This window comes from Athene cunicularia (genome assembly GCF_003259725.1).
Source record: "Athene cunicularia isolate RWA chromosome 2 unlocalized genomic scaffold, athCun1 chr2_part1, whole genome shotgun sequence".
NCBI classification, from domain to species: Eukaryota; Metazoa; Chordata; class Aves; order Strigiformes; family Strigidae; genus Athene; species Athene cunicularia.
The window spans coordinates 112,127,285-112,144,075 of record NW_020799095.1 but is presented as its reverse complement, the minus strand read 5'-3'; positions in this window follow the sequence as shown (position 1 = coordinate 112,144,075).

Sequence of the window (16,791 nt, the reverse complement as noted above, 5' to 3'; positions counted from 1 at the left end):
AGAAGACCACCTGCACTGCAAGCCTGGGGTGTTCTTAGCTGGAGGCCTTGCTATGACTGAGCGCCTTGTCCTGTTTTTCCATCCATCTAATGCATTGGATATCATATTTCAGATACTGCCAAATATATAGTGCTTTTTCTCATAGTATGATTATTTTAGGAGGAGAGAAGATGTAGCTGTGAGTTCCTATTTTAGGAGGAGCAGGGATCTGGCTGTGGGTTCCCTTGGTGATTAGAAGTGACTCACTACAATAACTCCCGTGCAGCAGCAGCAGTAAGAAGAAGCAGGAGCCAGGAGCCCAACAGGCTGCTGCTGCTGGCAATAGTAAGATGAGCAGATGAGAGAAGTAATGGCCAGAAAGCACCTGTCAGCCCTCGTGGCCTGTGCAAGCTGGGGGAAAGACATCTGGTGACCAGCTAATTAAAGAGATTTCAGTGGGTACAGGAGCAATGAGTGGTTTTAGAAAGCACAGGGTGTCTTCTGATGGCCAAGCCACCCAGCTGCTGTGATGCTTTCTGTGACCCTTGCAGAGCTTGCCACGGTCTCCCATGAAACACCTGTGTCACTACACAGTGACCACTCTGGGTGGCCTTTGATCTGCTCTGTTACTCTAATCTGCTCTCTGTTACTCTGTGTCAGAATGTCTAGGGGTCCCACCATGCTCCTACAATTTTAGTTCAAAAGTAATTAAGGCTGGCTGAAAAAAAGTCTTACTTAATGAAAAATTCTGAAGATTAAGATGCTGTCTTGCATCAGGGTGTCTTGCATCCTGCTGGAGTGCCCTGTTGGGCAACTAACTGATATGGATCTCTGTTTCTCTTTTTCTAGATGTATCTTTCACATCTTGGTCCTGAAAACATTTCCTTATGATCTTTTTAATATGCTATCATAGCACTTTTTTTTTTTTTTAAGTGAGATTATATTTGCTAATAAGGAAAACTTTAGTAAATTTTAACCACTTCCAATATGAATTGTTTTAACTGGTTAAGATAAAACATTTCATTATTTCTCTTCCTTTTCACAAGTTTTCTCTAAAACCCTTTTCATAACTGGTGGAGCATGGTGAACTGTGGAACCTCTTTTTATATAGGCTGTATGCAACCTTTCATCCCTCTTCTGTTCAGTTGTAACTCTGGAGGTATATTTTGCCAGTGAGATTTTTGGCCTCTGACTGGTGAACAGTCCAAGACTCAGTTGCCCCTCAAAGAATCACTACTGTGTTTGTACCCAATGAACCCTTGTACCCAATGCACATGCCACTGCAGAGCAACAGCTTTACTCAGGAATATGCATCAAACAAAACCAGGGAGTAGCACAGAGAAACAGCTGAGAGGCCAGATCTGAGTCTGCAGCATTTCTCTTGACAATGCACATCACAGCAATATAAAAGGAAAACACATTAAATTCACATTTAAATTAAAATCACACCAGGTGGCTTTGAATTTTATCAAAGTCCTACGTGGGAGTGAAGCAGCAATGAACCACTCAGAGATTGAGATCACAGAGGTACAGTAAACAGACACCAACCCTACCTCTCATGCAAAACACTAAGCAGGTCTAGGTGGGTCAGAGTATGATGGGACAACAGGGGCTCTTCGATGTCCTTCAGGGTTAGGTAAAGTGAAATGGCCTGCTGCCAAACCTGAAAGAAGCCACTGAGCTGGAAAGGCATCTTTTGCTCCGCAGTTCTGCTAATGGGTTCCGTTGGACTCTCAGGTTCTCAGTCACAATCAGTTTAATTGTTCCTAGATCTCTCATTAGTGTCCTGCAGCACAACAAGGGACAGGTAAGACTTGGATTTCTTTCTGCAGTTTGATTTTCGGGTGGGGTTTGTTTGGCCTGCATCACGTGCTCCCAAGGGGCACACCTGGGAATACTACATATAGGGGGGGCAGACAGCACCTTCAGCATCCTTCTTTTGAGATATCACTAATCCTTGCTATAAATACCTAAAGTAACTTTGGCTGCTGAGGGTTGTGCCAGGAGGCTCTAGCTCTGCCAGTGGAGCCATCTGCAACTTCAGTTCTACAGCATTTGTGCAAAAAATACTTTTCCTATTATGAAAATGACATGCTGTGCCAGGCAATGTCCCCTAGGGTTCTTTACGTGCTCTGCAGAGTGGTTGTGCATGGCAAATACGTTGTGATTAATGAACCCTTATGGAAATACTTCCTCTCTCATTGCACTTTATTGTGAAGCACTGGCAGTGAGTTATTGGGGACTGGGGAATCATTGCATCTTTGTCTACTTAGCTCTGCAGTTTAGACACAAGAGGCAGAGGAGGAAGATACTTTCTCTTTTTATACACTGGGGACCAAATTTCAGCCTAGGGTGGTATTTTTTTCTGTCCTATCAATTTTGGCCAAATTAATTGCAGGCTGAAATGAGCATTTACACACATAATTACTGTCACTGATTTATAGGCACAATCAGGTGATTAGACAGCTAAACATTCTCATTTGCATCCACAATTAATTGCACCAGCAATTGATGTTAGGTGTGCAAATTAGCAGTTATTAAAATAAAAAGATGGTTTCATAAAATGCTTCATCTATCAAAGACACTTTTTTCTCCACAGTGAAATAGAAAGAAGAAAAAAAAAAAAAAGGAGAAAGTGCTTTTCTTGTTGTGGTTTCCAAATATAGCTTAACACTGCAGTAATGACACATTCCATTATATATATATACACATTATGTAATTGCATCTTAGACAGCCTCACTGGAGTCCTATTGTCAGCAACAGACACACTCAGAGGTAATTCCTGCCCTGAAGAGTTTTTATATGTTGGTCTTCTGGTATTGCCTTTGTGGAAAATCACATTTTTCCCTGAGTCCAGGTTGTGGGTCTTATAGACAGTTATTCCAGAAAGATATAGGAAGAAGTAATAACAGCTCTGCATCAGAAAATATCTTACGTTCATTGTAAGGTAAAATGATGCCAATGAACCTGAAAGAGCAGATGTGAATGTTAAGATTTTGGTTGTGACTGCATTCAGAGGCCTCAACTAGTCTTGTGCAGGTGCTGTACAAATACACAAAAATTGCCTATCCATTTCCCCAAAGAGCATTTAGCTGACATGAAAAGAAACGACAAGGAGTGAAGAAGTGAGAGTTAGGGCACCAGAGGAAGAAACTAAAAGAAGGAACAGAAAGTATGGTAACAGTACTGCCATCTAGTAAAATAATTACTTCATCTAATAAGTCAAGATAGTCCATTAAAGTTTCTGATTTCACCAGAAAAGTAAAAAACAAATAAAAAACTCCATCTTCACCCCAAAATCCGCAGTTTCATAGCTCTCATATTTGTGGAGAAAAGCTTAGAAGTAACTGAGTTTCCTAAAGATTTTACAGTTAGAAGACTATAAAATGTACTATGAAAAAGCAACATCAAACCTTATTATTTTAAAATAACTCTGGTTTTTGTTTTTTGTTCTTTTTTTTTTTTTTTTTGGTTCTTTTTTTTTAAAGCCAGACCACTGCTTGGGTTGTCAGTGCTGATATAAACAAGCTTAATATTCAGAATGAAGACAATGGAGTAGGAAGCAATACTGCCTATACCGCTGATAATCAGATGGCAACATATATATCTTTATTTGAGGCTTAATGTCTTTTTTACCCTCTGGAGGAAGTGGAGAATGCTTCAGCATTTAATTGTTTTAATTTACTTCAGTACATCACTCAGCACAGTATACAGACCACTGATAAAGCATAACCCTGAAGGATATGAATTTGAGACAAGATCACAAGTGACATTCTTTTTCCATTATATTAATGAAGGAAGGCAGTAAAATAAAAAACAAACAGAAAGTCAGGTTAGTCCTTGTGCTGCTCACAAGAACTGTTCAAGATGCAAGACAAGTAGAAGAAAAACTACCTATATTTGTAGGAAAAAAGATATTTCTGTTCTAGGGAAAGAGGCATTCATTCTGATCAGACAGTGGGTCTCCAGTGTTTCCAAAATCAAGTGTCCTCATTTTGCTTTAGATTTGCATACCAGTCTTGAGGATGGTCAACATAGACTGAGATACCTACATTTGAAATACTTCTGGTGACACTTCAGTTACATGATTAAAGCATGCCCAATTGTGCATTTAATTGCGATGTAGTGTAATTATATGATAATACCAAATATTTATAGGAATGCTTTCCAAGTTTAAAGTGCTTTACGAACATTAATTGCTTATCTGGATTGAATGTAAATAATCACACAGGATTCATTCACCAGGAACTGGCAGCTGACTAACCTAATACCCTCCTGCAGGAGCAAGGTATAGCTTTTACTCAGGAGACTCAAATCCAGGTAAGATTTCATAAGCCTGTGATGGGTGGGGATGAGTTGTCCTTTTCTTGTGTGAAGAAAAATCTCCCTCCTTTTCCCCTTATTCTTAGGAATGTGATATTCTGTCCTGAATTTGTGGATGAAAAACCTTCTCCTCAGCTCTTGCTCCTGTACAAGTTAGGCAACGAGGCTACAGAATATTTTCCAAACAGGATGTAATTCCTCAGAGCCAGATGTTCTGGAAGAGAGAGCTGAGATGACACTGGCATCGAGGCTAAAGGTTTCCAACCTGACTACAGTTCATCTACTATTTTATAAAAGGCCTTCAGTGAATATCCTGGGATCACTGAAACTGAAAAGGCTTTTGACAGTGATTTAGCAGAGCTTGTTTTTTTACCCAGTTTACTTCATAGTAGCTGGGTGTCATTTATGCCCATTACTTCTCTCTACAAAATTATTTCAGAAGCTGCTCCATTATGCTTCACAGACACTATTATTTTTAGGACAGACAGATGAGTCTTATTATAAGTGGAACAGAGAAACCAAAACCTGATTGCTGGTGGACATGTTGTTCCCATGTATGTGGGACTGAACTGTTCTTGCTGCACATAGTTTGACTCAGTCAACATCTTTCAGTCTTCTGAGCTCCTCTGGGCTTCCCATCCCACGATTTGTTATTTGCCCTTACCTCCTTTCTTCCAGCCCCAGAATTTATTGCAAATCTTAAAATACAAATTGAGATTTGGGAGATTAGGAAGAGTTATGTTCAGTTGCTTTTCATTTAGACAGTGTGCACAAGTATGTGCATATGTAAGTGCAGAGCCATATGCAAGTCCAGTCTAACTATGGCTCTGAGCACTTTTTGCTACAGATTTTCACCTTAATGAAACCATCCATCTGATGGCAATATACACAGCTCTAGAGAAAAGTCTTCAGTTTAGAAGTGTCAAAGACTACATTGCTACCATGTGCTTAGTCTAAAAAGTCTTTAGGATGATACACATGAATGAGAGACCATTTGCATTCTTTGGAAAAATGAAAATGTTCTGATTTCATGCCTCATATAGTCCGTATTTATTACAATTGCCTAAGTCTGTAGAGGACATTTGCTTATTCTGAAATATTCTGAAATATTTGCAAGAAGATCAAAAGTCATTAATAGCTAGTTGTAGCAGCCCTAGACATTTATTCTGATGCCTAATTTGCCCCTGTATCAAACAGTACATTAAACAATTTAGCCATATCATAAACAGTTGTTTCTGTGTTTGAGGTGTGGAGAATAAAAAGCACTACTGCAGAGCTAAAAAACAGTAGAATAAACAGCAATTCAGATAAGTGGTATTTTCTTTTGTTGCTTAGCTACCAGGGAAAACTTAACAGTATTTGTATCGCAACAGTATTTGCCATGTTAAATAACAACAGATTGTTCTATTTTGCTTTTTCTGTGCCTTTTTATTAGGTGTGCCTGAAAACTCAAAAAAGTTTCTGTAGCAGGAATACTTACTTCCTTATCAGTACATGCTAACACGTATTCTTTTTGTTCTGAAGAAACAGACAAATGCCTTAATTCATTTTCTAGGAAGGAACAAGCAGCCAACTTTTAATTTTCCAATCAAATTATTTTTTGATGGGAGCATTAAGGTTTAATGTGCAAAAGGAAACTCAGATGCATTCTGTAGCACAGCAGTGACCAAAGCTTGTCCAACCAAGCATGGTTCTGGCAATTTACCAGCAGTCAAAAGTCTGGGCTTAATTTACTTTAAATTATTAGTGCAGCATCCTCATCTGTGTCACTGAGATGAGATCCATGTGAGGACAGATCCCACTGGGGAATATTTCATCATAAGAGGCGTTAAAAGACTTATTTCCAGAATATACATCCATTGTGAAGATAAAAAATAAAAACCAACTTGTATTTTATCTTCCCTTGTAGTATGTAAGATATCAGAGAAATATCTCCTTTACTTCCTTTAATACAAAGCAAGACACTTTATGAGCATAAACAAAATTACTACATCTGTTTTATTATGACCTGTAAAGCATTCCCCAGCATCTTCCATGACTGGGTGATCCTTCCCAAATGGCCACGAGCCATATTACAGTAGCATTTTATGGTCACCTAAAATTTTATGGCCATATGAATTTAGCTACTATCTGAATTCCCCAAATGTGACCAGTCATCCCCAGCACTTTCCTTCCTTTTGTGACATGGCCAAACTGTGAACCTCCAGTATGAACCACTGGTGTAGGGAGATGGTAGGACCTGTTAGGACTAGGTACAGGTTTAATGAGGGGAAGGCGGGGTGGTCTAAAGAAATCCCTGGTGCCCCCTGCTCCCCTGCCAACCCCGCTCACCTATGGGGTATGGCTACTTGGTCCCACTGCTCAGGCTACCATGGGATTCAACCCTGCATCAGGCAAAGGCCCCCTCCAGGAAAAAAAAGTCTTCTTGTATTGGAGGAGAGGTGCAGCTTGCACTCTTGGATTGAATGGCACAGATGCTAGGCTGTCCCGTGCTAGACCCCTCTGGCTTTACAACATTTTACTGTCCCTTCCTTTTCCTTGCACCCTGCAGATTCAGGCAAGATGGACAGCAAACCCCCTGTCTACACACACAGTGAGATGATAGCCCCACACCATGCCCACTACCATTTAGTTTAACCATTTCCTTGTTTCTATTTTCAAAATTGGGGTATTCCCAGTATGCACTCGCCTGCCAGGGCTCTCCATTAGCCCGATGGCTCTGCAACATCCTGACTGGCCTGTGACTCCACGTGCTGCCAGGCTGCCCCTGCCCTGTCTGTGGTGCTTGTCCTGATTTCAGCTTTCCCCTCTGTAGCACTGGGACCCAGGGGCAGATGGAGCTTGGTGGCCTCAGACCCATCAGGCTGGCAGCTGATGGTGTCACTGACAGTGACAGGGATGGCTTAACCTTGTCTTGGGTTGTGATATAGCCACTGGTCACAGCTTCTCAAGATGATGCCTTGATACTTCTCAGCAGTGAACATTAGTCCACTTTTTGCACCATCAACTATGGGTTATATTTAAAAAGGAGAATAAAGAAATTAAATTAAAAAAAATATTCATAGTGTGCTGCAGCTGTCGATATCTTTGTATCTCAGAGTTTCTTCACCAGACATTGGCACTGGTTCTACATAACAGCTGTCCTTCCTGTTTCAATTAGGGAACAAGACCATTTAGACATGTTCAGCAGCACAACTAGAAAGTTTTACTGCACTCTTATTTCCTGTATGGCACTGCACACTTGCATGTCCTTTAACCAGAGCCACTGCTTCATCAAAAGCCAATGAAATCTCTTTGGGCCTCAGAGGCCACTTGGTTTCCATCTGTGGGAAACACTGGAGTTGAGGCTGCAGCCCTGGAAGTGATGCCCATGTGAGACCAGATCCCTGAGGGCGAACAGCTTCCCAAGACAGCAGAAATCCACTCTGCTCTGTGTCCTCTGAGAAAGTGAGGGCTTTCCCACCATGTCTGAAGGGTCCATTATGGGCTTCCCAAAGCAACAACACTCAACTAAAACTGTTAAGAAAACATGGCTTTAATGATAAATGCCAGGGCACTTGAAAGAGCTAAATTAAAATCCTGTTTCACTGTCTGTTGTGTCTCTTTTTGGTTTTCTTCCCGCAGCCTTACACATTTTTGGGGGTGCTCAAGTGAAAGGCTGTCTCTGTCCTATGAACAAGAGTTGAGATCCCCAACCAGTAGTGGTTTACACTGAATGTCTTTCTCATTTTCTCCTCCCTTCCTCCTCATGTCATATTTTCATTTGCTTCTAAGCCTGTCTGCCTGTTAGTCATCCCAAAGCACCCTGGGAACTGAATCCTGGTTTGCCTCTGTGTCTCAGTCTAGAGATATCAAGAAGAATAAGGGAGCAGAAAAGCACAGAATCCCCTAGGGAGCTTCAGGCATTCCCTGAAAAGGCAATTAGTCATGGCCAAGGATCTGTACCATGCAGCTGTCACAGGAATATAATCATTATCATAGGCATCCTCACTTCACCAGCCCCTGGGGCTGCAGCAGGAGCTGCCCTGTTTCCCTGTTACTTCCCAGCTATGAAAGAATTACGATGATAGCCCTTGGAAATGGTCCCAAGACCTGCCTTGTGAGACTGGCAAGGAAGATGCACCTGTCTCTGACCACCTGTTTGACTGCACTTGAAGAAAGGACCACTTGTAGAGTTTAAAAGTGGGCACAGCTGGAGAAGAGTGCCCCTGGCTTCTTCTCAGCTTGGGCTACCAGGTGTATTGCCCAGCTCACTGCAGAGGCAGCTGTGCAGCATCCCATCACCACATAATGATAAGACCGGGATAAGTCATCAAGGACCCTTTGTCTACCTTACCATGTATTAGTTTCCACAGGAACAAAGTGTACACTCTGAAAATGTGTCCCATGGCTATGTCCCTTGTAGTCTGGAGACAGGCTCTTCTCCTGGGTACCAGTGTTTATTATTCACACTGCACATAGGGAGACGCTCAGGGAGCTGATTCTCTCCCAGCATCCATCTCTCAGACCATTTCCAGAGGGACATGGGCTATTTATCGGTCTGAACAGTCCACAAGAGAGGGTTCAACATGGAGGTGGAACCTGTCAGAGCAGCTAGTAGAATAAATACCCTTGAGCATTCCTGCCTGCACCAGTTCATGGCTAGCTCTGTTAGGGAACCCTTCAGTGGTGAGCTCTCAAACTTGTGTTCAAACTCACCATCTGGATGAGGGAATACCTTCATGCCATTATTCACAAGAACCAATGTTCTTTGTTTCTCTCTTTGATGTCTTTGATAAATTAAGTAGATGAATCCACCTGCAGAATAAGCAGCTTTCCAGTGTCAACTTCCACAGAACAAGAGCAGGTAGCTGTGTTTTCCTTGGTCCAGGAAAGGAAAAAATTGCATTTTTAAAGCAGAGGAGATGTCTGCAGTATCTTTTGCAAAAGTCAAGAGAGGCAATAGTAGTACAAATCAGAATCAGTGAATCAGAATGGCTAGGGTAGAGGCTATATTTTATCCCCACAGACAAAATATAATACGTTTCCTTCCATATACACATCTTTCTTTCATGACCACCAGTGTGTGCCAGGATGAATCTGGGTTGTGTCACTCTGGGGGCCTAGCACATAATCTCACACTGTGAAACAGCAGGAGCTAGCTGCCTCCGCTAACCAGTAAAAATGAACTATTGCCAACCTTCCCCTTCCTTCCTCCAAAAATCCTTCCAAATTGCTTATAAGAGCTTTTATAGGACCTGCCTGCTCTTTCTGGCTCAGAGAAAACAACTGAGAATTCTATTTGGAAATATCTACGCTGTAAATAACTTTTTATTCATCCTATTTATATAGCAGTCTATGCTTCAGCGTTTTCTTTTGAAGCACTCAGGAAAAGCTATTAGCTAATCCTCTGATATAAAACTTCCTAATAAGTTGAATGCTCATTGTTTGGATGGAGCAATCTATAAGCATTCAGGAAGCAATGAGGGATTAGTCCCTCATTAAGATATGGACAGACAGTGCTTGTGTGATCTTTATGTGATATTCAAATGACTGTCAGTGTTATTTAAAAGGAATTCAGGCTAACTTCCTATTGGTGCTTATAAGTGGTCCTGACTAATGGAGAATGTGCTTTAAATGTTGCCTGCTTGAAGAATTTTATATAAGATTCAATTCAAAACCAAATTTGCCAGCTAATGGTATTAGTAGTGCTGAACAGCATCTCACAAAGAAATGGTCCTGAATACCAAGCTGAACACCACACCATGCACTATATCTGCATGCTTTGCAAATGTAGTATTCACAAATCTTTGGAATAAAGTTTCTAGGTTGGATTTTGCCTAAGGAAAAAGCTCTAGGGCAAATGGAAGCATTTTCATTTCAGACTTTCATCAGTTCCCATAGGCCGAATCCAAAGGGCATCAGTGAGAAAAAGACCCTGAGGAATCTAGTGGGAATTTTGCCAATTTACAGACCTCCCAGTCTGCCTTCGTATCAATATATTACAGAAAAAAAAGAAGGAATATAAGAGGTGATGTGCTGGCAGCAACACACAAACTAAAGGAGAAAATAACATGAGCTGGCAAGACAGCAATTACATTTAGGACTTGAAATTAAACTGTGGTCATTAGAGATCTACAGTCTTTAGTCTAACTGGAATTCTCAATTTCAATATTTGTTCCATCTTAAAATACAGCTCAAAACCCAAGAAACACTGAAGGATAGTAAAATGCCTACGAGAACAAATGCTTCAAGGAATAGCTTGTATCAAAGCGCATGAATTTATAACAAATGCTGCGACTGACTGTGAATTCAACAGCCATTTTGTTTGAAAAATTATTCAGAAAAGAAGGCAGAAATAACACAGGCATGCAACAAGAAAGAAGAAAATTTTTTGCTGTGGCAGGAATTCCCTAGACAAACAGGAGAAAAGAGACCTGGACACATCAATTTTTTTTTATACTGTATTTTGAGAAGGACAACCTAAGGGGCAGATGAACATGATGGTCATTGAAAGAGGCAGCACAAAATAGTCAGGGGTGTCAGAACCATATACACATATTATGTGTTACCTAGTAGCTCAGAAAAATTCATTCATGTGCAGCAGGAGCAAATCCAATGAAAAGTCTATTTAAGAAAATAATACTTTAGAAAAATCTGTATGATCCGTATGAGTTAGTCTACACGGCAGTTACCTCCACTTAATTGAAAATATTAATTTTAAATGGTTGATTTAAGCACTTAAACTCTTAATTTACAGGTGGTTTGCTTTGTTTTAATAAGAGCCAATTTAAGGAAAAAAGCTGAAATAAGCCAGTAGCACCGAATAAGTCTTTACCCAAAGGACTGAGAAAATTTAGCTAAGGTTTGGCCTATGAACATTTGATTAATACTATTTTTAGTTGGGTGTAAGATCAGTAAAGTTTTGCAACACAAAACAGAATCATACTTACATCCAGATGCATATGTATAAGCTTGCAATTCCCCTGCAGTTTAGGTATCTTATTCCATTAGAGAAGGATATAGCATCTGATAGAAGGCTTGTATTGTAAAACTTGGGAGACCACACTGTTGAAATGCGACAAATATAACTAAACAAACACAAAATCTGTGTGCAGGTAGCCCCAAACTGTTGTACATACACGTATAAATAAAGAGCAACACGTTAAGTATCAAGTATGAATTCACTGCCACCCTGAAAATCAATAGAATTAAGAGCCTGATGTAGCACAGGGTTGCTTCCAAGAGGGTAAAACTGGACAGGGGATTGCCAGGAGCTGTAGGGTGATCTGCTTCTCACAAGGGTGAGGGGGGAAATGCCAGAGCTAGAAGGCTCATTTGGGACTTGTGGAGGGAGCACTTGGCTTTCCACAAAGCATCCAGCACTATCACTTTACACCTGGGCAGGAAACATTCCCCAGTGCTGGTTCCCCTAAACACACTGCAGGTTCAAAGAGCTACTTTGGCCATGGTATGTCCATTGAGACTGGCAAACTTAGGGTGATTGGTTTCACCCTTCCATTGCAATCTTAATCACAGAATGACAGAATGGCTGAGGTTATTAGAAGGGGCCTCTGGAGATCATCTGGTCCAACCTCCCTGCTCAAGCAGGGCCATCACCTAGAGCCAGTTGCCTAGGAGCTTGTCCAGACAGCTTTTGAATATCTCCAAGGATGGAGATTCCACAAACTCTCTGAGCAACCCATGCCAGTGCTCAGTCACCGTCACAGTCAGAGTGTTTTCTGATGTTCAGAGGGAACCTCCTGTGTTTCGGTTTGTGCCCATTGACTCTGGTCCTGTCACTGGGCACCATCAAAAGGAGACTGTCTCTGTCCTCTTTGCACTCTCAGGTATATAAGATTGCTCCTGAGTCATCTCTTCTCCACGCTGAACAGTTCCAGTTCTCTCAGCCTTTCCTCACAGGAGAGATTCTCCAGTCCCTTAATCATCTTTGTGGCCCTTTGCTGCACTCTCTTCAGTAGCTCCATATCTCTCTTGGACTGGACAGCTCAGACCAGGACAGAGCAATCCAGGTGTGGCTTCACCAGTGCTGAGTAGAGGGGCAGGATCACCTCCTTCAACATGCTGGTAACACTCCTCCTAATGAAGCCCAGAACATTAGCCTTCTTTGCTGCACAGGCACATAGCTGGCTGACATTCAACTTGGAGTCCACTAGGATCCCCAGGTCCTTTTCTTGGAGTCCACTAGGATCCCCAGGTCCTTTTCTGATAAGCTTCTTTCCAGCTGGGTGGCCCTCAGCATATACTGGTGCATGGGGTTGTTCCTCCCCAGGTGCAGGACTTTGCACTCTCCTTTGTTGAGGCTCATGAAATTCCTGTTGGCCTATTTCTCCAGCTTGAGGTCCCTCTGGATGGCAGCACAACCTTCTGGTATATCAGTCATTCCTCCCAGGTTTGTGACATTCGCAAACTTGCTGAGGGTACACTCTTCTCCATTAGCCAGATCATGGATGTAAGATCTCTCAAGATGCTAAAGAGGACCAGAGCCAGCATCGACCCCTGAGGTACACTTCTAGTTACTGGTCTCCAGCTAGATTTCATGCTACTGTCACAACCCTTTGAGGTTAGCTGTTCAGCTAGTTTTCAGTCCAACTCACTGACTGCTTCTCCAGACCATACTTCATCAGCTTCTCTATAACAATCTTATGGGAGACAGTGTCCAAAGCTGTACTGAAGTCTAGGTAAACAATGTCCACTGTCTCCCCTCACCTACCAGGCCAGTCATTTAATCATGGAAGGTTAATACTAAAACTAAGAAGAGTTGGCAGGATTTATGATCAGGTTTACAGGTACAGTGTTGGTGAAAAAATTGAAAGCTTACAAGTAAATTAAATATTAACAAAATGCAATTCTAGCATCTATATTGCAAGCAGATAGCTCTTTAATTATCCATCCCTACCACCAAAAATTCCTCAGATATATGGCAGATGCCAGAGCTGGAATTCCTTGTTCAGACTGACACCCCATCTCCAAATTGCCACCTGCTACAAGTCTGATTCCTGGCCTAGACTTTACAGATTATGAGTTCTTCACGGAATATATGATACATGTCTTCCTAGCTCTTTGCAAAGAGAATAAAAATGTGCCCAAATTCCTAAGTGCAACTGAAATTATACGTAATACTAATAATACTACTGTTAATAATTATAAGACTGTTTGGCATTATTTGCTTAAATTGAAAACCATCTATATTAATCCAGACAGCAAATTGCATGAACTTCCTTTAACCTTTGGAAACCATTAAGAAATTAAGTATTTTTGGCTAATTATGGTTGCAATTCATGGGGCCTGCATGTCTTCTATGTTAGCTAAGTAAAATACCAGTGTCTCCATGATATTTTCTTCCTCTGTGGATCCCAGTCACACAAGTGCAGAACTGGTTTTCCATGTGTGCCACAGCTCTGAATTTAAGGAGTATTTGAGGTGAAGGTGGATAGGGATGTAAGTGTGCCTGATATAGAAAGCAATAAAAACTATGAACAGCTCTTCTCATCTTTTCAAGAGCACAATTAAGAACTTGCTCTTTCTGCTGGTATAGCTGAGACTAGAAGCTAAAAGAGCTTGGGGAAGCAGGAAAAAGCAGGTTTGTTCTTTTGGTTTGTTTTTTGTGTGTGTGTTTTTTTGTTTTTTTTTTTTTTTTTTTTCAGACTACCAGTTTCCTTTCTACCAGCAATCTGACTGCTGCTTGCTCCCAGGCCACACATATGCCCTCAGTTTCCAGAGGAAATTCAAAAAGAGGGAATATAATTCAGAAGACTGCTTTCTATACAGAGAAATGTGCACATATAGAAGGGACAAAGAAAACATACAAGGATACACTGAACAGCTCTTTCTGGGTGCTCCAAAGAAAATGAGAGATCTGTGATAGGTTAAGGGGGTGAAGATTATGCAGATGGCTTCTCCACACCCACAGCCATGGTTGGTCTTTATGTGTCCCTTGGCACTTGCACCATATTCCTGGAATTTTCAGCCTTCCATGCTCTGCTGGGAAATAAATTGTTTAGGTCTAGGAGGGATTACTAAAACTAGCTCTGCCAAAGACCTCTATGTATTAGTGTTCAAAGATGCATATCATTTCCTACAGCTAGAGGCAGCCATTTAGATTTGTCAGATGTTATTTTATTTGTTCAGGCTGAAAGGTCACTATAATTCTGCCAGCTTTATTTTCTGTATTTAAAATGTCACCCCAAACAGGTAGCTAAGGTAACGCATTTACTTTCTACATGTCTTTTACCATTTTCCATGTCAGAGAAGGTCTGCTATGTTTTAGGAATGCTAATTAAGTTTGAGAACTGGTCTTTGAAAAAAAACACTCGAAGGAAGTGAAGCACCTTTTTAAGATGATTGTCTCAGTTCCAAGGGTCTTTGATTGTATTGTTTTTCTAAGGGCTTTGACATGTTTGCTCCTGGCAGCATTTCTTTGCTCTCTCAAAGCATCTCTTTGTGCAAAAAGACAATTACAATGATCTGAAAGGTTTCCTGCTACTGTCCTCCATTTCTGTGCTCACATTTACTTGTGTCTGCAGTTTGCACCTACAGAGATATACAACAAATTTGACCCTGTGCTTTGAAGGCCATTTAAAATAAAACGATTAAAGCCATGCCTGTACAGAAGCCTACATCGATCTACCTATTGGCGCCCACCCTCCACAAATCCGGCCTGCGCACACTCACTCCCTCCTTCATGCCAGCACCTGTACATGCCTGCGTCTGTGCTGAGCTGTTTCAACATAGCAGGTTTTTTAATTTTGGTTACTTTTCTGTAATCTTAGCATGCTGAAATGGCTCTGTGAGGATCACAGAGCACCAGAAACACAGGGAGAGGCAAGAGAATGGTAAGGCATGGGCAAAGGTAGAAGAAAAGTGGGACCACATCATCCAGCACTTTCTGAGTCCCACTGACATGGCAGGGCAGCCTCATTTACTGGAAAGACCTCGGTGGCTCCAAGGACGCAGTTTTGCCTTGCCATATTTCCCCAGGGAATAGTTCTATTATTTTTCTAATTAGAAACCCCCTACCTTTTACTGACATTTGAAATGCAGGTATCTAAATGCATTTGAACTGGCAAGCTGGTCAAATATGGATAAATGTACTCCAGAGAATCCCGTCTGCTTATTAACTAACTTATACCAGGCACGTAACAGTAATAAACATTTCTATGTGCATTGTTTAATTCAGTGCACTGCAATGTTTTATTTAAAAAAAACCCAAACAAACAACTGGAGAATTAAAGCTCTTGATTTGTGATATAAATTACTTGAAAAGAAGAGAAAAACATTCTGGTATTGAGATATATTTCTGAATGGTTTCTTCATACATTCTGTTTTTTCCATCATGTCCTTATCAAGATGGACATGAAAGCAAAAAGACCAAAAAGAATCTCTACAGAGAAACACTCATTCTCCTGGTAAAATACATTAATGATCAACACTGCCTCTAAGTTATACTTTCTTCCTTATTGTTGTGCAGACTGGCATGATAAACTAGTGAAGCACTCAAACCCTAGGTCGAGATAAAGACCATAATTTACTCTTTTAATTTGCTTTTGAAATTAAGTTTGAAAAAGTCTGCAGAAAGTCTGTTCCTGTGCCAAGGGTTTCTTTTTTACTGACTATTTAAGTATGTTTACAAATGCGTTTTTATATATATATATATATTTTTTTTTTTTTTTCCCTTCCTGAGAACATGTTTTGAACATACAGGTCAATGTGACCTTACAACTTCCTAGGGGAAAATTAGTTGCAGAGAGACAGCACGCAAAGAGACACTGACAAAAAATCAGTGGGTTTTCTGCGAAATACATTTATTGTTTCTTGGCAGTCTCTGCCCTTAACTCCCACCTTTGCTTTAGTAGCATCTGCTGTGATTTTCTTATCTTGCACTCAGTGGTCCAACCAGAATTTCATTATTTGGAAAGTGCATTCCATTCACTAATGTGTATCTGATTAAACTTGGCTCCAGATTACCTTAAGTTAGAAACACATTATAGCTACATCTTTACAGAACACTGAAACATCCCACTTCCCAGAAAACATTGGCAGAAGCCCAGCTCTTACTGAAATCACTGGGACTGAGACCTCTAGCTGCCTTTAAATATCGGGTCAGGTTGATGAAATGGGAAATGCTAAGGATTTTATATATATAGGTATACACATATGTGCATGGACACACATTCCATATATACACACTCACATGTTATACCATACTATTATATATCTGCTGGACATTCTACAGGAGTTTGCATGCTTATGATCTAACTTTTTTTAAAATTTATTTTCCAGAAGCAGACCGAGATTCAATAAAACCATTTAAGGGAAACGAAGGCAAAAAACTGAGGCAATGTCAATAGAAGCTCTCCCAGCTAAAAACACCAAAATGGTAAATCCAGGAAACTCAGCCAAAGGCAAATAACAAACCCCAGGCTTCTTCTCACACCAGTCCACCTTGAAGGATACAGTTCCCCCTATAGTCCCCCAGGCTTGTGTGCT